General features: G+C 40.0%; 1 pseudogene; it reads right to left on the reverse strand.

Moving 5' to 3' along the window:
* Positions 1-17,936: 17,936 nt before the first annotated feature.
* Positions 17,937-18,803, reverse strand: LOC149747317 (small ribosomal subunit protein eS21 pseudogene; annotated as a pseudogene).
* Positions 18,804-21,581: the final 2,778 nt, after the last annotated feature.

Below are 21,581 nucleotides of genomic sequence, written 5' to 3' on the forward strand. Positions count from 1 at the left end.
AGGAGGAGAGTACAAATGCAGGATATTTTAAATGCATTTGAAATTAAGAGATCAAAACAATCCTGTATATTTATAGACTGCTCTATAAAAACTTCATGGTAACCACAAACCAAACATCTGTAATAGATACACACACAAATAAGAAAAAGCAATCCAAACAGAATGTTAAAGATAGTCATCAAATCACAAGAGAACAAAAGAGGAAAGGAAAAAAAAAGACCTACAAAAACAAATAGAAAATAGAAAACAATTAACAAAATGGCAGTGAGAACATACATATGGATAATTACCTTAAGTGTAAATAGATTAAACGCTACAACCAAAAGCCACAGACTGGCTGAATGGATACAAAAACAAGACCCAAGACCCATATATATGTTGTCTACCAGAGACCCACTTCAGATCTAGAGACACATACAGACTGTAGTGTGGGGATGGAAAAAGGTATTCTGTGCAAACAGAAATCAAAAGAAAGCTGGAGACAAAGAAGGACACTACATAACAATCAAGGGATCAATCCAAGAAGATATAACAATTGTAAATATACATGCACCCAACACAGGAGCACCTCAGTATATAAGGCAAACGTTAACAGACATAAAAGGAGAAACTGGGGCTTCCCTGGTGGCGCAGTGGTTGAGAGTCTGCCTGCCGATGCAGGGGACATGGGTTCGTGCCCCAGTCTGGGAAGATCCCACATGCCGCGGAGCGGCTAGGCCCGTGAACCGTGGCCGCTGAGCCTGCGCTCCGCGACAGGAGAGGCCACAACAGTGAGAGGCCCACGTACAGCAAAAAAAAAAAAAGGAGAAACTGACAGTAAAACAATAATAATGGGTGACTTTAACAGCCCACTCGCATCAATGGACAGCTAATCCAGACAGAAAACCAATAAGGAAACACAGGTCTTAAATGATGCATTAGACCAAATGGACTTAATTGATATTTATAGAGCATTCCATCAGACAGCAGAATACACGTTCTTTTCAAGAGCACATGGAACAGTCTCATGGATGGATCACATGTGGACCACAGAGCAAGCCTTGGTAAATGGAAGAAAACTGAAATCATATCAACCATCTTTTCCAACCACAATACCCTGAGATTAGCAGTCAACTACAAGGAAAAACAATGCAAAACAACACAAACACTTGGAGGCTAAACAATATGAAATGGGACTGTAACACTGATTTTGTGGTACTGTTCTGAAGGATGAAATTATGTTGAGTGCATAGGACAGTGCTTGGCAGATCACAGGTACACACTAAATTATAGTTAACAATAACAACTGACGTAAGTAACATTCTGTTGCAAGAAAGCCAAGTTAAATAAAACATGCTGTCTTTGCAACTTGCTAGACAGAACATGCTGTGTTGCAACTTGCAACAGCCTCACGGACACTGGAATTTGTGGGATGTATTTGGGATGCAGAAACATGAATACTGTACTGAGTTGGCAGGGACTATCAGAAGGAAGGAGGGACTATCAGAGGGAAGATAAAAAAATCGTTCCTGGGAAGGCACCAGACAGGTTGTCTTTAGTCTCTGTGGGGACTCACTAAGTCCAATAACCTTGGCCCAAACCTCGATGACTGTTGCCATAGAAACCAGCACATGTGCCCAGCAGGAGTTCATTTCTCAAAGCTTCCAGCCCATGCCAACTCCAGAGGTGAGAGAGCTGCTCTTTATCCCCGAGTGGAGGCCCTGGCACCTGGCAAATAGTTGAATCAGTGCAATTTGTGAAGCCCTAAGAGCTCTGTCCCAGAGGAACCACAGGACCAAAAACTCCTGCCATGGTCACCTTCCCGTCCCTAAATGATCAACACTCACCTGAAAAAAGAAAATCCAAACATCACCTTCTCAGATCAGTTGACAACCTGTAAGACATAATTTTCCAAGGAAAGCGAAGGGCCTGCATTTTTTTTAATACCATGCAGTGGTTTGCCCTGAAACAGTTTCTCACAGTTTCCTTTTCCCAGGAAACATCTATGTATCTCAGGGAACGCCCGGCTCTGTTCCTGGCTCTTTGGCTTTTACCTTCTTCTAGGGGACCCAGAAGCCCATCAGAGTTCCTCGTATAAATGGAAAGTGGCTTTTCACTTTACGATATGATCAAAATTGTATGAAATTCAATACGGGTTTTTCTTTTACCTTTCCCACAAATTGTATAAAAAAAAAAAAAGAAAAAAATGTCTAAATCCACACTAAGGCAAGTTTCACTCCTTTGGTACTGAGTTTATATATCACATTTTTTAACTTGGGGAACAGTTTAAAAGCTGAGCCTTTATATCCCTCTAACAAAGGAAGAAGAAAGAGAAATGCTTTTGACCAAAGTGCTTTCTGCCCAGGTTTGACATCGGGTGGGCTGATGGCCAGCTGGGATGGCAGGGACTGGAGAAATTTAACCAGTGAGAAGATTGGAAGATAACTGAATTTTTGAGTTAAAAAATTACTTCTTAGGCTATTATCCTGTGGTTTGCTGGAATTTCAGATGTGCATCCACAGGAGATCTATAAAGTTTGGTATGTGCACATCAGCACAGATACCGAGATGCTCTGAGAAACTTCTTTGACGGAGGGTACAAGACTGTAGACCCCTGAAACTTTAAGTCATAGTTCATGCGTTGACACTTTTCCTTTTCCCAATTAGCACCACCCCCACTCAATAACAAGCTGTAGAGGTAGAGTTAATCCTAGAAAATTCTGTTTACAATATCTTTCTAATTTAAGACAAGTTAATTTTCTATAGATTCAGACCTTGAGCTTCATGTGCCTGAATTTGGGGGGTGCCCATGCTCATTCAATAGTTCCAGCATTAAGTAAAGGTCAGTTCTGTACTTCCTGAAGAGGGAGGCAATGTATAGTTGGGAGAACGGTTCTCTGGGCCAATCTCTCAGGTACCTTCTGCAGGAGCCAGGTATGTGGTGGTCCCTCCCCCTCTGCCCTCCCTCAGAGCTTGTTGTCTCTCCAGGACAGTGGACCACATCCTTTGCTTCTAGGACAGAGGTTCTCAAATTTGAGGGGACATCAGAATCCCCGGGGGGGTGGGAAAAACTTGTAAACAAATGCAGTTTTCCAGGTTCCCAGAGGTTTTAATTCAGTTGATCTGAAGTGGACACAGCTGGTTTTAAGTATTAAAAAATGACATCATTAAAAACTAACATTACTATGTACTTTGTACATTATGTACCCTTCCACATATGTAAGTATATACATATGTATAATTGTGAATTAATTATGTATGATAAAGCATATCAGGTATTATCTATCCCATGTGTATAATCATGTACATCAGTCTCTTGATCTTACGTAACACATTATATAGTCCAAGTCACATTAGATTCCAGTCCCTACGAATATTCAAACATATAAGAGGAGGTGAGTCGTAACAAGGTGAGCATCCTGGAAAGTGTGATGAATCAAAGTGTAGCTTAAAGAAAAGCACCTAGTTTACGCCCAGGAGATTTCATACTGCATGAACACTTGGTGCTAAAACCATCCTACCAAACTCAACTACCATAAGTAAGTAAAACATTCATCCAACATCTGAAGTATAGGAGATAAAGACAGGATGGTGGAGCAGAAGACCTGGAGCTCACCTCCTCCTGCACGAACACCAGAATCACAGCTAACTGCTGAACAGCCATCAGTAACAGAGACTGCAACCTACCAAAAGGGAATTCTACGTACAAAGACAAGAAATCACAACAAGATGGGAGGAGGGGCACACTCACTTATATGATCAAATCCCATACATCCCCAGGTGGGGGACCCACAAACTTGAGAATAGTTATATTGCAGCAGTTCTCCCATGGGAGAGAACTGAGCCCCACGTCAGGCTCCCCAGCCTGGGGGTCTGGCATCAGGAGGAGGAGCCCCCAGAGCACTTGGCTTTGAAGGCCAATGACGCTTGATCACAGGAGCTCCACAGGACTGGGGGAAACAGACTCCACTCTTCGGGGATGCACACAGGGTCATGTGCACACCAGGACATGGGGCAAAAACAGTGACTTCATAGGATCCTGGGCCAGACCAGCCTGCTGGTATTGGAGGGTCTCCTGGGGAGGCAGGAGGCAGGAGGCAGCTGTGGCTTTCTCTTGGGACATAAAGGCTGGTGGCAAACATACACAAGAGCACACATCTGAAGACTGACATCTTGCTTGGGACATTAGCAAACCACAATAGAAAAGATCAATGAAAGTAAAAGCTGGTTCTTTGAAAAGATAAACAAAATTGATAAACCTTTAGTCAGACTCATCAAGAATAAAAGGGAGAGGGTCCAAATCAATAAAATCAGAAATGAAAAAGGAGAATTTACCCCCAACACCACAGAAATACAAAGGACTGTAAGAGACTACTACAAGCAACTATATGCCAATAAAATGGACAACCTAGAAGAAATGGACAAATTCTTAGGTACAATCTCCCAAGACTGAACCAGGAAGAAATAGAAAATATGAACAGACCAAATACAAATACCAAAATTGAATCTGTGATTTAAAAATTCCCAACAAACAAGTCCAGGACCAGATGGTTTCACAGGTGAATTCTATCAAACATTTACAGAAGAGATAACACCTATCCTTTTGAAACTATTCCAAAAAAATCCGCAGAGAAAGGAACACTTCCAACCTCATTCTATGAGGCCACCATCACCCTGATACCAAAACCAGACAAAGATAACCACAAAAACAGAAAATTACAGGCCAATATCACTGATGAACATAGACACAAAAATCCTCAACAACATACTAGCAAACTGAAGCCAACAATATATTAAAAGGATCATACACCAAGATGAAGTGGAATTTATCCCAGGGATGCAACGATTTTTCAATATCTGCAATTCAGTCAGTGTGATGCACCACATTCATAAATCGAAGACCAAAGCAATCTTGAGAAAGAAAAACGGGGCTGCAGGAATCAGGCTCCCTGACTTTAGACTGTACTACAGAGCTACAGTCATCAAAACATTATGGTACTGGCACAAAAAGAGACATACAGATCAACGAAACAGGATAGAAAGCCCAGAAATAAACCCACGCACCTATGGTCAATTAATCTATGACAAAGGAGGCAAGAATATACAATGGAGAAAAGACAGTCTCTTCAGTAAGTGGTGCTGGGAAAACTGAACAGCTACAGGTAAAAGAATGAAATTAGAACATTTTCTAACACCATACACAAAAATAAACTCAAAATGGATTAAAGACCTAAATGTAAGACTGGATACTATAAAACTCCTAGAGGAAAACATTGGCAGCACACTCTTTGATGTAAATCACAGAATATCTTTTTGGACCTGTCTCCTACAGTAACGGAAATAAAAATGAAAACAAACAAATGGGACCTAATTAAACTTAAAAGCTTTTGCACAGAAAAGGAAACCATAAATAAAACAAAAAGACAATCTACAGAATGGGAGAAAATATTTGCAAATGATGAGACTGACAAGGTAATCTCCAAAATATACAAACAGCTCATACAGCTCAATATCAAAAAAACAAACAACCCAATCAAAAAATGGGCAGAAGATCTAAAAAGCCATTTCTCCAAAGAAGAGATACACATGGCCAAAAGGCACATGAAAAGATGCTCAGCATTGCCAATTATTAGAGAAATGCAAATCAAAACTACAATGAGGTATCACCTCACACCAGTCTGAATGGCCATCATCAAAAGTCTAGAAGTAACAAATGCTGCAGATGGTGTGGAGAAAAGGGAACCCTCCTACAATGCTGGTGAGAATGTAAGTTGGTACAACCACTACAGAGAACAGTATGGGGGTTCCTTAAAAACTAAAATTAGAGCCACCATATGATGCTGCAATCCCACTCTGGAGAAAACCATGATTCAAAAAGATACATGCACCCCAATGTTCACAGCAGCACTATTTACAATAGCCAAGACATGGAAACAACCTAAATGTCCATTGACAGATGAATGGGTAAAGAAGATGTGGTATATAAATACAATGGAATATTAGTCAGCCATAAAAAAGAATGAAATAATGCCATTTGCATCAACATGGATGGACCTAGAGATTATCATATTAAGTTACATAAGACAAAGACAAATATATGATATCACTTATGTGGAATCTTAAAAAAAAAGATACAAATGAACTTATTTACAAAACAGAAATACACTCAGAGACACAGAAACCAAATTTATGGTTACCAAAGGGTGGGAGGAGGGATAAATTAGGAGTTTGGGATTAAAATATACACACCACTATATATAAAATAGATAACCAACAAGGACCTACTATATAGCACAGGGAACTATATTCAATAACCTATAATGGAAGGGAAAGTAAAAAAAGAATATATTTATTTATATATACATATATATAATTGAATCACTTTCCTGTACACCTGAAACTAACACAACATTGTAAATTAACTATTTTTCAATCAAAATTAAAAACAATAAAGTATAGGAGATAGAAATTTAAATCAGGGGCTACAGATAAGGTACCATAAGGGAATGATGAAAAAATCATTGAAAGTACCAAAAAGCAAAGTTTACCTCTTTTAGCTTTTGCATAATGGTTTAACTAGAAAACTTTAACATAGAGAACTTAAGTTAAATACTCTGAAATCAGATGAGTTATTTATGGACAGTTTACAGGAATAAACTCATCTATATGGCAAAAGAGTAGGAAGATGTATGAGTAGAGGTGACAAACCTAACAAGCCTGGTGATAGCTGGTTGTCCAGAAAAGAATTTTAGTTCAACTTGAAATATCACTTTAAAAACATAACTTTTACCATAATTGTAAAAGTTATGCAAAAAAGGTACAGCTTTTAGTTACAGGATACAAATTTCCCTAGTGAGTAAGCATTAACAATACCATAGTTGGCTTAAAGGCAGCCACCAATTAAGAAAGCATTCAAGTTCAACCGCACATTCATCTTAATACTAACAGTAAACAAACCAACTCCTAATTTAACACTGGTCTAATCTATTAATTAATAGAAGTACAATAATATTGTCAATATGAGTAACAAGAAATGGTTCTCCTTGCATAAGCTTACATCAGACGGGTAACCCACTGACAGTTAACATTAAGATGAACCTAAACACGGGACTTCCCTGGTGGTCCAGTGGTTAAGAATCTACCTTCCAATGCAAGGGATGCAGGTCCAATCCCTGGTCGGGGAACTAAGATCCCACATGCCGTGGGGCAACTACGGAGCCTGCGTACCACAACTAGAGAGCCTGCATGCCGCAGCTATTGAGCCTGCATGCTAAATAAATAATAAACCTAAACAAATACCTCATTATTTATTAAAACGTTTGTTAACCCAACACAGGCACACATTTAAGGAGAGATTAACAAAAGTAAAAGGAACTAGGCAATCACAAACCCTGCCTGTTTATTAAAAACATTACTTGTAGCACTTCTAGTATTACAGGCACTGCCTGCCCAATGACATCTGTTTAATAGTCAGGGTATTCCGAGTGTGCAAAGGTAGCATAATCATTTTTTCTCTAAATAAGGACTTGTGTGATTGGTCACACGAGGGTTTTCCTGTCTCTTTTAATCAGTGAAATTGACCTTGCCCTGAAAAGGTGGGGATAACGTAAGATGAGAAGACCCTATGGAGCTTTAGTTAATTAATTCAAAAAATAATAACTGAACTTTAAGGGATAACATAACTTTTAATGGATTAACAATTTTGGTGGGGGTGACCTTGGAGAGTAGAACAACCTTTGAGTGATTAAAACTTAGAACAACTAGTCAAAATGCTTTACACCTATTGACCTAAAACCCTGATCAACAGAACAAGTTCCTATTCTAGAGTTTATATTGATAATAGGGTTTACAAACTTGATGCTGGATCAGGACATCCCAATGGTATAACTGCTATTAATGGTTGGTTTGTTCAACAATTAAAGTCCTACGTGATCTGAGCTCAGACTGGAGTAATCCCAGTTGATTTCTATCTATTATAGATTTCTCCCAGTATGAGAGGACAAGAGAAATAAGGCCTACTTTACAAAATGTCTTCAAACTGATTATATAATCTACATTCAATTAAATTATACATATCCTACTGTAGAACAGTGTCTGTTAGGGTGACAGAGCATGGTAACTGCATAAAACTTAAACCTTTATCCACAGTGGTTCAAGTCGTCTTCCTAAGAATATGTTTATAATCAACGTTCTTTCACTAATTACCCAGTTTCACTCACCATAGCATTCCTCACTTTAACTGAATGGAAAATCCTAGGCCATCTGCAAATCCAGAAAGGGCCAAACATCACCAGCCTCTATGGATTATTACAACCCATTGCTGATGCAGTCAAATTATTTATTAAAGAACCACTACAACCATCAATCTCATCAATTTATATGTTTACTACTGCACCAATGCTAGCCTTAACCCTGGCTGTCACATTATGAATTCCTCTTAACACACCTTATCCACTAATTAATATGAACCTAGGCGTACTATTTATACTAGCTATATCAAGCCTAGCCGTTTATTCCATTCTCTGCTCTAAATGAGCTTCAGATTCAAAATATGCATTAATTGGAGCTCTATGGGCAGTAGTACAGACAATCTCACATGAAGTAACATTAGCAATTATTCTGTTATTATTCCTACAGATAAATGGATCATTTAGACTTTCAACAGTAATTATTACACAAGAACACCTATGACTATTTTTCACATCCTGACCCCTAGCCAGAAATTGTTTTATCTCTACTCTAGCAGAAACCAGTGGAGCCCCACTGGATTTAACAGAAGGAGAATTAAAACTTGTATTCAGCTTCAGTGTAGAAAATGTAACAGGCCCATTCACCCTATTCTTTCTAGCAGAATATGTCAATATCATTATAGTAAGTATTTTCACAACCATCTATTTTTAGGAGCATTTCACAATCCCTACATGCCAGAATTATATACAGCCAATGTCATCATTAAAACACTCCTGTTTTGATTACTGTAGCTTTATAGTACAGTTTGAAGTCAGGGAGCCTGATTCCTGCAGTTTTGTTTTTCTTTCTCAAGATTGGTTTTGCTATTTGGGGTTGTTTGTATTTCCAGACAAATTTTAAGAATTTTTTGCTCTAGCTCTGCAAAAAATGCCATTGGTAATTTGATAGGGATTGCACTGAATCTGTAGATAGCCTTGGGTAGTATAGTCATTTTGACAATAAACTTAAAAGCTTTTGCACAGCAAAGGAAACCATAAACAAAATGAAAAGACAACCCACAGAATGGGAGAAAATATTTGCCAACGAGGGGTTAATCTCCAAAATATACAAACAGCTCATGCAGCTCAATATAAAAAAAAACAAACAACCAAATCAAAAAATGGGCAGAAGACCTAAATAGACATTTCTCCAAAGAAGACATACAGATGACCAAGAGCATGTGAAAAAATTCTTAACATCGCTAATTATTAGAGAAATGCAAGTCAAAACTACAATGAGGTATCACCTAACACCCAGTCAGAATGGCCATCATCAAAAAGTCTACAAACAGTAAATGCTGGAGAAGGTGTGGAGAAAAGGGAACCATCCTACACTGTTGGTGGGAATGTAAATTGGTACAGCCACTATGGAAAACAGTATGGAAGTTCCTTAAAAAACTAAAAATAGAGCTACCATATGATCCTGCAATCCCATTCCTTGGCATGTATCTGGAGAAAACCATAATTCGAAAAGATACATGCACCCCAATCTTCACTGCAGCACCATTTACAATAGCCAAGATATGGAATCAACCTAAATGTCCATTGACAGATGAATGGATAAAGAAGATGTGGTATATATACACAATGGAATATTACTCAGCCATTAAAAAGAATGAAATAATGCCATTTGCAGCAACATGGATGAACCCAGAGATGATCATACAAAGTGAAGTCAGAGAAAGATAAATATCATATCACATACATGTGGAATCTTAAAAAATGATACAAATGAACTTATTTACAAAACAAACAGACTCACAGACATAGAAAACAAACTTACAGTTACCAAAGGGGAAGAGGGGGAGGATAAATTAGGAGTTTGAGATTCACATATAGCCATTACTTTATATAACACAGATAGCCAACAAGGGCCTACTGTATAGCACAGGGAACTCTACTCAATACTCCATAATAACCTATATGGAAAAAGAATCTGAAAAAGAATAGGTATATGTATAACTGAATCACTTTGCTGTACACCTGAAACATAACACTGTAAATCAACAACACTCCAATACAAAATAAAAATTTTTAAATAAAAATAATTAAACCAAAAAACCCACTCCTAACAATCTCCTTTCTATGAGTTCAAATAGCCTATCCACAATTTTGATATCATCAACTTACCTCTTATAAATTTTTTTTTAACCACTAATACTAGCCCTATCTATATGAGAGGTTTCTCTACCTTTCATCACACGAGGCATCCCACCACAAACATAAGAAACATGTCTTACAAAAGAGTTACTTTGTTACAGTAAATAATAGAGGTTTAAACCCTCCTAGTCCTAGAATCATAGGAATTGAACCTACCCTTAAGAATTTTACTTTCAGTTTTTCACCATTGAGGATGATGTTGGCTGTGGGCTTGTCATATATGCCCTTTATTATGTTGAGGTAAGTTCCCTCTATGCCTACTTTCTGCAGGGTTTTTATCATACATGGGTGTTGAATTTTGTCGAAAGCTTTCTCTGCATCTATTGAGATGATCATATGGTTTTTCTCCTTCAATATGTTAATATGGTTTATCACATTGATTGATTTGCATATATTGAAGAATCCTTGCATTCCTGGAATAAACCCCACTTGATCATGGTGGATGATCCTTTTAATGTGCTATTGGATTCTGTCTGCTAGTATTTTGTTGAGGATTTTTGCATCTATGTTCATCAGTGATATTGGCCTGTAGTTTTCTTTCTTTGTGACATCCTTGTCTGGTTTTGGTATCAAGGTGATGGTGGCCTCGTAGAATGAATTTGGGAGTGTTCCTTTTGCACAGCAAAGGAAACCATAAACAAGACCAAAAGACAACCCTCAGAATGGGAGAAAATATTTGCAAATGAAGCAACTGACAAAGGATTAATTTCCAAAATTTACAAGCAGCTCATACAGCTCAATAACAAAAAAACAAACAACCCAATCCAAAAATGGGCAGAAGACCTAAATAGACATTTCTCCAAAGAAGATATACAGACTGCCAACAAACACATGAAAGAATGCTCAACATCATTAATCATTAGAGAAATGCAAATCAAAACTACAATGAGATATCATCTCACACCAGTCAGAATGGCCATCATCAAAAAATCTAGAAACAATAAATGCTGGAGAGGGTGTGGAGAAAAGGAAACACTCTTGCACTGCTGGTGGGAATGTGAATTGGTACAGCCACTATGGAGAACAGTATGGAGGTTCCTTAAAAAACTACAAATAGAATTACCATATGACCCAGCAATCCCACTACTGGGCATATACCCTGAGAAAACCATAATTCAAAAAGAGTCATGTACCAAAATGTTCATTGCAGCTCTACTTACAACAGCCCCGGAGATGGAAACAACCTAAGTGCCCATATCGGATGAATGGATAAAGAAGATGTGGCACATATATACAATGGAATATTACTCAGCCATAAAAAGAAACGAAATTGAGCTATTTGTAATGAGGTGGATACACCTAGAGTCTGTCATACAGAGTGAAGTAAGTCAGAAAGAGAAAGACAAATACTGTATGCTAACACATATATATGGAATTTAAGAAGAAAAATGTCATGAAGAACCTAGGGGTAAGACAGGAATAAAGACACAGACCTACTAGAGAACAGACTTGAGGATATGGGGAGGGGGAAGGGTGAGCTTTGACAGGGCAAGAGAGAGGCATGGACATATACACACTAACAAGCGTAGTAAGGTAGATAGCTAGTGGGAAGCAGCCGCATGGCACATGGGATATTAGCTCGGTGCTTTGTGACAGCCTGGAGGTGTGGGATAGAGAGAGTGGGAGGGAGGGAGACGGAAGAGGGAAGACATATGGGAACATATGTATATGTATGGCTGATTCACTTTGTTATAAAGCAGAAACTAACACACCATTGTAAAGCAATTATACCCCAATAAAGATGTTAAAAAAAAAAAAATCTTCCAACAAACAAAAGCCCAGGACCAGATGGCTTCACAGGCGAATTCTATCAAACATTTAGAGAAGAGCTAACACCTATCCTTCTCAAACTCCTCCAAAATATAGCAGAGAGAGGAACACTCCCAAACTCATTCTACAAGGCCACCATCACCCTGATACCAAAACCAGACAAAGATGTCACAAAGAAAGAAAACTACAGGCCAATATCACTGATGAACATAGATGCAAAAACCCTCAACAAAATACTAGCAAACAGAATCCAAGAGCACATTAAAAGGATCATACACCATGATCAAGTGGTATTTATCCTGGGAATGCAAGGATTCTTCAATATATGCAAATCAATCAATGTGATACACCATATTAACAAACTGAAGGAGAAAAACCATATGATCATCTCAATCGATGAAAAAGCTTTTGACAAAATTCAACACCCATTTATGATAAAAACACTGCAGAAAGTAGGCATAGAGGGAACTTTCCTCAATATAATAAAGGCCATATATGACAAACCCACAGCCAACATCATCCTCAATTGTGAAAAGCTGAAACCATTGCCACTAAGATCAGGAACAAGACAAGGTTGCCCACTCTCACCACTATTATTCAACATAGTTTTGGAAGTTTTAGCCAAAGCTATCAGAGAAGAAAAACAAATCCAAATCAGAAAAGAAGAAGTAAAGCTATCACTGTTTGCAGATGACATGATACTATACATAGAGAATCCTAAAGATGCAACCAGAAAACTACTAGAGCTAATCAATGAATTTGGTAAAGTAGCAGGATACAAAATTAATGCACAGAAATCTCTGGCATTCCTATACACTAAGGATGAAAAATCTGAAAGTGAAATTAAGAAAACACTCCCATTTACCACTGCAACAAAAAGAATAAAATATCTAGGAATAAACCTACCTAAGGAGACAAAAGACCTGTATGCAGAAAATTATAAGACACTGATGAAAGAAATTAAAGATGATACAAATAGATGGAGAGATATACCATGTTCTTGGATTGTTAAAATCAACATTGTGAAAATGACTCTACTACACAAAGCAATCTACAGATTCAACGCAATCCCTATCAAACTACCACTGGCATTTTTCACAGAAGTAGAACAAAAAATTTCACAATCTGTATGGAAACACAAACGACCCCAAATAGCCAAAGCAGTCTTGAGAACGAAAAACAGAGCTGGAGGAATCAGGCTCCCTGACTTCAGACTATACTATAAAGCTACAGTAATCAAGACAGTATGCTACTGGCACAAAAACAGAAAGATAGATCACTGGAACACGATAGAAAGCCCAGAGATAAACTCACACACATATGGTCACCTTATCTTTGATAAAGGAGGCAAGAATATACAATGGAGAAAAGACAGCCTCTTCAATAAGTGGTACTGGGAAAACTGGACAGGTACATGTAAAAGTATGAAATTAGAACACTCCCTAACACCATACACAAAAATAAACTCAAAATGGATTAAAGACCTAAATGTAAGGCCAGACACTATCAAACTCTTAGAGGAAAACATAGGCAGAACACTCTATGACATAAATCACAGCAAGATCCTTTTTGACCCACCTCCTAGAGAAATGGAAATAAAAACAAACAAATGGGACCTAATGAAACTTCAAAGCTTTTGCACAGCAAAGGAAACCATAAACAAGACCAAAAGACAACCCTCAGTATGGGAGAAAATATTTGCAAATGAAGCAACTGACAAAGGATTAATCTCCAAAATTTACAAGCAGCTCATGCAGCTCAATATCAAAAAACAACCCAATCCAAAAATGGGCAGAAGACCTAAATAGACATTTCTTCAAAGAAGATATACAGATTGCCAACAAACACATGAAAGAATGCTCAACATCATTATACATTAGAGAAATGCAAATCAAAACTATAATGAGATATCATCTCACAGTGGTCAGAATGGCCATCATCAAAAAATCTACAAACAATAAATGCTGGAGAGGGTGTGGAGAAGAGGGAACCCTCTTGCACTGTTGGTGGGAATGTGAATAGATACAGCCACTATGGAGACCGGTATGGAGGTTCCTTAAAAAACTAAAAATAGAACTAGCATACGACCCAGCAATCCCACTACTGGGCATATACCCTGAGAAAACCATAATTCAAAAAGGGTCATGTACCACAATGTTCATTGCAGCTCTATTTACAATAGCCAGGACATGGAAGCAACCTAAGTGTCCATCAACAGATGAATGGATAAAGAAGATGTGGCACATATATACAATGGAATATTACTCAGCCATAAAAAGAAATGAAATTGAGTTATTTGTAGTGGGGTGGATGGACCTAGAGTCTGTCGTACGAGTGAAGTAACTCAGAAAGAGGAAAACAAATACTGTATGCTAACACATATATATTGAATCTAAGAAAAAAAAAAAGGTCATGAAGAACCTAGGGGCAAGACGGGAATAAAGACACAAACCTACTAGAGAACGCACTTGAGGATAGCAAAGATCCTCAAGGAGGGTGGGTGATGGGTAAGCTATGACAAAATGAGAGAGTGGCAGGGACATATATACACTACCAATCGTAAAACAGATAGCTAGTGGGAAGCAGCCGCATAGCACCGGGAGATCAGCTTGGTGCTTTGTGACCACCTAGAGGGGTGGGATAGGGAGGGTGGGAGTGAGTGAGACGCAAGAGTGAAGAGATATGGGAACACATGTATAACTGATTCACTTTGTTATAAAGCAGAAAGTAACACACCATTGTAAAGCAATTATACTCCAATAAAGATGTTAAAAAAAAAAGAATTTTACTTGCTTCATACTACCACCTTATAGTACATTTTATAGTAAGGTCTGCTAAGTAAGCTATCAGTCCCAGACCCCAAGAATGTTGGTTTATATCCTTCCAGTACTAATAAGCCCTATTGTTTTTACTTTCATTCTACTGGCCGTCATCTCAGGAACCATAGTTGAAGTAACAAGCTCACACTGGTTAATGTTATCCCATTCTAATAAAAAAATTAACCCATAAGCTATAGAAACATCCAACAAATATTTTCTAAAACAACCCACTGCACCAATACTACTATAATGGCTAAATTATTAATCCAATATACTATGGTCAACGAACATTACAAAAATCTTTAATCCAAAGCATCGACCATCATAATAATAGCCCTTGTCACAAAATTAGGGCTTTCCCCATTTCACTTCTGAGTGCCTGAAGTAACACAGGGCATTCCATGAACAGCGGGCCTGATGCTAGTAACATGACCAACTTGCATCCCTATCAGTTTTATACCAAGTCTCACCATCCATAACCCTAAACATACTATCAATCATAGCTATATTATGAACCATAACTGGAGGCTGAGGGGGACTCAACCAAACTCAGCTACAAAAATTATAGCCTCTGTTCATTCATGAATGGCCCATATAGGATGAATAACTGCTATATAATGTATAATTGAACCACAGAAATTCTAAACATGCGAATTTATATCATAATAGCATTATCTTCTTACCATTTATGGCCAGCTCATGTACCAGAAACTATCATTATCACACACATGAAAGAAAACAGTTTCTTTCCATCACAATCCTTATCCTCACCACTAAAGGATCATTAGGCCTCCCACCACTATCAAGATTTGTACCCAAACGAATAATTACTAGGAGATAAAAAACAGTAACATTCTACCAACACTAACAGCCATCCGAGCACTACTTAACATATATTTCTAGATGCAGCTAATATACTCCACAGCACCAACTATATTCCCTTCAATAAACCTAAAAATAAAATGACAATTCCAACATACAAAACAGATAACCTTCCTATCATTACTAATTGTAATAGCTACACCATTACTACCCGTAACACACATTTCTATCAGTGCTGGGCTAGGAATTTAGGTTAGTTTAGACCGAGAGCTTTCAAAACTGTAAGCAAGTATAATTTACTTAATTCCTGAAAATAAGTATTGCAAGACTCGATCCTACATCAGTTGAATGCAAATAAAACATTTTAATTAAGCTAAATCCTCACTAGATTGATGGGCTTCCACCCCATGAAATCTTAGTTAACAGGAAATACTGTAGTCAACTGGCTTCAATCTATTGAATACTTCTCCCGCCTTCCCAAAAAAAATAGGAGAAGCACAGGCAGAATTGAAGCTGCTTCTCTGAATCTGCAATTCAATTTGCTGATTGAACACAGGGCTTGGCAAAAAGGGGGCTCAATCTCTTTCTTTAGCTTTATAGTCTAATGCTAACTCAGTCATTTTACTTATGTTCATAAACTGCTGATCGTTTTCAACAAAGCAAAGATATCGGCACTTTATATTTACTATCTGGTGCCTGAGATGGAACAGTAGGCAACACCTTAAGTCTATTAATCCATGTTGAGCTATGCTAACCTGGAGCGCTACTTGGAGATGACCAAATCTGTAATGCAGCCCCTGCATTTGTAATAATTTTCTGTAGAGTTGTACCCATTATGATTGGAGGGTTCAGAAATTGACTTGTCCCACTAATAACTGGGGCACCTGATATAACATTTCCCTGAAAAGTAAGATAAACTTTTGACTACTTCCCCCATCATTCTTACTCCTACTCCTATTATCAACAGTAGAAGCTGGTTCTGGTACTGGTTGAAGTGTATATCCACTTCTAGCCAGCAATCTGGCCCACACAGGAGCCTCTGTTGGCCTAAGCATTTTCTCCTTACGTTTAGCAGATGTCTCTTCAATTTTTGGTGCTATTAATTTTATCACTATGACAACTAAAAATTGGCACTTGCCATCTACCTCTACAAGGATTAAATTATGAGCCGCAGCAGCTGCTGACCTTTAATACCTGAAAGGATTTCCGGGTGAAGATCAGGAATGAGGCACTCTATGCCCTGGGAACAACTGGCAGAACAGGTCTTCAGATAGATATTTTCAGGAGAAGATTTTATGAGCCCAATTCTTGCATCTCCTCGTATTTAGAAAAGCACTAAAATCCTTCATGGGTGACTTTGCTCCTCGTGACTAGCAGAATCCTTCTTCAAAAAAATATGTGCTTGATTGCATGTATTCCCCCTGCACCAAAATCACATATATACTGACCTTCCCCCTACCTCTCTGTAGCAGTTTCTCAGACCTGTCTGCAGTGCTGTCTCCCCGGCTATAGTCCTCATTTTGCCCCAAAATAAAACTTAACACAAAACTCTCACGTTGTGCGTTTTTTTCAGTCAACAACTATAATCTTTACTATAAAACCAGCAGACATATCTCAATACCAAACACCATTATTTGTTTGAGCTGCCCTAATTCTAGCCATATTACTATCATTATCACTCTCAGTTCTAGCAGCCGAAATGTTACCATATTGTTAACAGAGAGAAATATAAACACTACTTCCTTTGGCCCTGCAGGAGGAGACCCAATCCTATACCAACACCTATTTTGATTCTTTGGTCACCCTGAAGTCTGTTATTTGTAGCCTACCAGGGTTTGGAATAATCTCACATATTACATACTATTTAGGACAAAAAGAGCCTTTCGCCTATATGGGAATAGTGTGAGTCCTGTCCGCTGGCTTTTTAGGACTTATCTTGTGGACCCATCATATGTTTACAGTAGGGACAGATGTCAACTCATGAACATACTTTACATCAGCTAAAGTAATGATTTCTATCCCGACGGGAGTAAAAGTAGCTGATTAGCAACTCTTCATGGAGGTAATATTACATGATCCCCCACTCTATTATGAGCTTTAGGTGTTTTCTTTTTACAGTAGGTTGTGTAACAGGAATGGTCTTAGCTAATTCATCCCTGGACATTGTCCTCCATGGTATATACTATGAAGTAGCACACTTCCATTATGTAATGTCAATGGGAGCAGTGTTCACTATTTTGGGGGGGGGTGTCACTATTTATTTATGACAAACATTCCACATCCAGGTTCCTCTCTAGGCAGAAGTTCTTTGAGACGATGCCGTCTGCCTTGGCCAGTCAGAGAATGGAGTCATCTCACTCACCCATCCTGCGAATGGCCCTGCAGATAGCGTAGGTTTTAAACTGGCCATTGAACCTGCCTGTCACCTTGTCAACCTCGGCCACGTTCATCTGGACGGACGCATGGTCCTTGGCGCCGATGATGCGGTTGCCTGCGGAGCATTTCCGCAGCATGTACAGGTCCACAAACTCGCTGGCATTGTTCTGTGTGCTGAGGGAGCATCTGGTGGCACCACAATGAGTGTGAGCGCAAAAAAAAAAAGCAGCAGTGTTCACTATGATAGGAGGCTTCATGCACTGATTTCCACTATTCTCAGGTTATACACTTAACTCAACATGAGCAAAACTTCCCTTCATCGTTATATTTGTAGTAGTAAATGTGATCTTCCTCCCGCAGCACTTTCTTGGCCTTTCAGGATGTCACTACATTACTCCAGCCACACTGATGCACACACAGCATGAACTCTTTCATCTACAGGCTCATGCATCTCATGAACAGCAGTACTGCTAATCATCTTTATAATTTGAGAAGCTCTTGCATTCAAATGAGAAGTCTCAGTAGAGTAACAACTACTAACCTAGAATGGTTACATGGATGCTGTCCAGCATATCCTATGTTTGAAGATCCTACTTCTGTAAGTTTAAAATAAGGAAGGAAGGAATCGAATTCTTTTCAACCAGTTTCAAGCCCACACCATGACAATTATGTCTTTCTCAATAAATGAGATAAAAAATAAGTTATGTAACTTCATCAAAGTTAAATCATAGGCAAAGATCTTGTATATCACTATGGCACATCCATTTCAACTAGGCTCTCAAGATGCAACGTTACCTGTCATGGAAGAACTTTTACATTTTCATGATCACACATTAATATCCATTTTTAAAATAGAACTTAATATTGACAACTAAACTGACCCATACAGGTTCACTAGATGCACAAGACCATTTGAACCATTTATCAGCCATCATATAATTGCCCTATCATCACTACAAATCCTTTTCATGATACATGAAATCAGTAACCCTTCCCTAACCGTAAAAACTATGGGCCATCAAATGATTCTGAAGCTATGAATACACAGATTATGAAGATTTTAATTTTGACTCCTCTACAATTCCCACATCAGATCTGAAACCAGGAGAATTATGACTAATAGAAGTCAACAACCGACTAGTATAGAGCTAGTCATCGAATATTAGTTTCAACTGCAAATGTTTTACACTCATGAGCTATACCTTCTTTACGCCTAAAAACAGCTGCTATCCCAGGGTGCCTAAATTAAAGAACTCTAATCTCGACAGGACCAGGCCTATGCTGTGGACAATAATCAGTAGAAGTTTTCCTGTGTTCAAAGACAGGACAGAGGGAGACGGCTGAGATGTGGGGTGAATTCAGAGCCCATGGTGGATGCCCTCTCCAAGCTCCAGGATAGGAATGGGGCCTCTGGGGTCCCAGGCCACCCACCACACCCTCCTGAGCAGGATCTTGGGAACATTCTGTGTCGGTGATGAGGTGGTCCGAGCACTAGTCATGGCCCTGACACTGTGTCCTATGAGGGCGCCATGCTCTTGGGATCATGCCCCACACTGTGGGTCTGCCCTGTAGGGTCCTTCCTGCCGCAGAAGCAGAGACCCCCCAGCAAGCAGCCCCCTTCCCAACAGGCAGGAAGAGGGCAGGGGAGCAGGGCACCAGAGGAATCTCACTCAGACACCAGCATCCCAGGGGTGCCAGCGGGGACAGCCATGACACAGATGAGGCACAGCTCAAGGGACGGGGCCAGAGGGCCCCACAGGCGACTGGTCAGGTCACAGCTCATCTGTGCCCCAGACACCCTGTCCCTAAATGCAGATTCTTCAGATGCAAACAGGCAGACCTTCAGATTGAAAGTCAGCTCTTCCAAACTGACCCATCAGCAAACACTGCAGGATTCCACTCAAATGGGGGCCCTAGAGTCGACAACTCATGGACCGAAGTGGACGGCGGTGCTGGGGCTGCAGGAGGGGGTGGGCAGTGAGACTTTCATCGTTGTGGAATTTTGGTTTTACAAGATGAAAAGTTCTAGGGATGGTGGTGATGGCTCCACAAGGTGAATGTACCTGATGCCTTGGAAATGTGCACTTAAAATGGTGACGATGGTGAAGGGTGTGTGATGTGTGTTTTATTTCACTTAAAATAAATTTTTAAAGTGATGTCTTGTTAACTGAGATTCCAATTCAACTCCCCTTTATACAAATGTGTGAGGTCCAAGCACCGTCCTGCACCTCTGGGGCCATCACTGTACCCTCACATGGCATGTGGGGGGACCATTCTTAGGGACCTAGTCTGTGCTATCTGAGCTGTGTCCAGGGGAACCCAGACAGCGGTGATTCCCATGGTTTGGATATGATATATGATATGCTGTGATAATATGATACCACTGAGGGTTGCCACGCAGAACATGGAGCAGCAAGCCGCTCAAAGGTACCCGTCTCCATATGAATGTGACAAGATTAAGAAAAGGGTCCATAGGTTAATCAGGGCAACACCCTCAATTAAGTTGTTAGAAATCTCAGAAGGGACGAGACACACTGCGGGCAAAGAGCAGATATGGGGTCTCCCCCTGCACTCGAGACTGACCCATACAGATGGGGTGAGACCCACACAATCCCGACCCCACACCTGGAGATACACAACCACAGTCTCCAGGGTGACCTCACCTCCCCAGACCCTGCACCTGGGGTCACACGTCCACACTCACCAGGGTGACCCCACCTCCTCGGACCCCACACCTTGGGGTCACACGTCCCCTTGGTCAGGACACCATGGCTGTGCTGGCTGAGCCGCCAACGTGGGAAGGAGCTGGGTCCCCGGGCCCTCCTGGGACTGTAGAAAGAAGTGTAGGGTCCATCTCCTCCCCCCACGCCAGTCCCAGAGAAGTCAGTCCCCTCCTCTTTTCATTTGGGTTCCATGCGATTTTCATTGTTTTTAAAACTTTCATGCTAAAGTTGAACACACTACCTTGGTTCAGACAGGCTCGGCCCTTGCCTCTCTCTCTCTGAGGTGTTGAGAAAACTCACGAGACAGCAGCACTGAAAGAGGAGGGGCAGGTCCAGACTCTGCTGAGCAGAGATGGTTGGCTGGAAGGCGATCACAGGGGCACATCTCATATGCTGCCCATCGGCCTTAAGCCACGATCCACGTGCCCAGCAATCAATTCACCAGGTAACCCTGCCTCTCTCCTCACCCTGTGTGTGCTGGTGAACCGGAATAATTACCACAGAGCCCACCTGAGGAGTCTCCATGAGCCCCAGGTAAGGTGAACCTCACAGGGGTAAGGACCAAGGCCCCTACCACAGCACTGACCCCGGGGAGGGCCATGAACCACACTCAGAGCAGAGGCTGTTACCCAGACAAGCCTGCCTCAGCTCCAGACCCCAGACATCTAAGCACTGACATTCAGACACAGGCACGAAACTTCCCAG

This window comes from Delphinapterus leucas, chromosome 16 (assembly GCF_059928025.1).
Source record: "Delphinapterus leucas isolate spDelLeu-1000000601 "Yukka" chromosome 16, BTC_Dleu_Yukka2, whole genome shotgun sequence".
NCBI classification, from domain to species: Eukaryota; Metazoa; Chordata; class Mammalia; order Artiodactyla; family Monodontidae; genus Delphinapterus; species Delphinapterus leucas.